This window comes from Fukomys damarensis, unplaced genomic scaffold (genome assembly GCF_012274545.1).
Source record: "Fukomys damarensis isolate Sample0158 unplaced genomic scaffold, DMR_v1.0_HiC HiC_scaffold_21, whole genome shotgun sequence".
NCBI lineage: Eukaryota > Metazoa > Chordata > Mammalia > Rodentia > Bathyergidae > Fukomys > Fukomys damarensis.
The window spans coordinates 213,010-214,634 of record NW_022900933.1 but is presented as its reverse complement, the minus strand read 5'-3'; positions in this window follow the sequence as shown (position 1 = coordinate 214,634).

Below are 1,625 nucleotides of genomic sequence, written 5' to 3'. Positions count from 1 at the left end.
CAACAAACCCAAAACCAAGGAAACCCATTTATAAGCCCACAAGTATGTAGGTTGAAGTCTGGGTTCAATGCTCAGAGTCTATAATCAGAGAAAGACTGGTATCTCCAAGTTTAGGATCACTGACGACCAAACCCAGTTCCTAGCTACCAGTTTCATTTCTGGCCATCCAGTCTGAGCCACTCTGAGCCCCTATAGGTCATTCACAATGCTTGATGCTTGTGAAATGGCCCGTCCATCCTCAGAGCCAGCAGGGAAAAACATTGCTCACACAAGTCCACCTCACACTTAGACTCTCATCCCAGCAAGGCAACTTGCCCTTCTGAGGACTCCTTGGCTCCTGGGCCTAGTCACTGTAATCTGTTTTCGAATGTGGCTATTCAGGGGCCTCAGTAACAGCTGCAAAATACCACAGCCTAGTGGCCTAAGGAGAGGAGCTGACGGGCCCACCGTGGTGGAGTTGAAGTCAAGGTCAGAGTGTCAGCAGCTCTGCTTCTCCTGAGCTCCCTGAGGCTCCTCCATGGCTTACTCCTCACTGGGCCCTGTGTGGCCTTTAGCTTGGTACCTGCACGGGCCTGGTGCCTTGCTGTGCATCCAAACTTTCTCTTCTTATCAGACACTGGTCATACTGGTTCAGGGCTTCAGCCTGTGACTTTTGGAAGATGCAACTTTGACCAGAACAGTCTGACAACAAAATTGAGAGCCCATGGCTTTGATCTACTTAGGCAAGTACAGTGCTAGTAGGTAGGGTATCTCATTTAAAATAAGCCACCAAATTAAATTATGTACCATTGTATACAATTATAGCTTTATCCAAATGTTCCTTTTATTCCTGATCAAGAGTCTTGTAGCTGGGGATTTAGCTCAGTAGTTCCAGCGCCTGCCTTGCAAGCACAAGGACCCGAGTTTGATCCCCAGTACCAAAACAACAACAACAACAAACAAACAAACAAAACCCAACCAATCAACAAACAAAAAGAGTCCTGTAAGATTTCTTTTGTGACCCAATCCTTGGAGTCATTTCTCTCTTCTTGTGCCTCTCAAGCCAGTTCTAAGGTCAGGGCCCTTCACCTTCCAAGTGAGGGGCGGGTGGATGTGGTACAGAAGTAGGAGGGCGAGATCCAAATCCTTGTCCTCAGAGAGCACCACAGAGTAGGACAGTCTGTGTCTCCATACACTTGAAAATCTCTCACGCGAAAAGTGCCGCTTATTTTCATAGAACTCTTCTGCGCAGGTGAGTTTTGAGAGATGAGGCTCTGAAAATTAAAATAACGATTTCCAGAAAGAGAAGACCTCTCTGAATATTTGGTAATGCGTTGTCTTCTTCAGCTACCTGGGTCCTTTCAGTGCAAGGCTTCAGCGAAGTCTGTGATTGGTAGGGAAAGGCAAGGACGTGAGGACCCCAGCCGACACCGGCCCGCAGAGTCGCCCCTGCGCTGGAGACACAAACCCCACCGCGCTCTTTTCACTTTTCACGCTGCTCGCACAGAGATCGCCATTCCGGGGTCGAAGGCCACATTTGGAAGTACTGAAGAAAATCAGCCTCGCAGCCCCCGGCGCCACTCAGCTGTACTCAGGCGGCAGCGGCCCCGGCCCCGCCCCGCCCACCCCGCCATCGATAAAGTGCG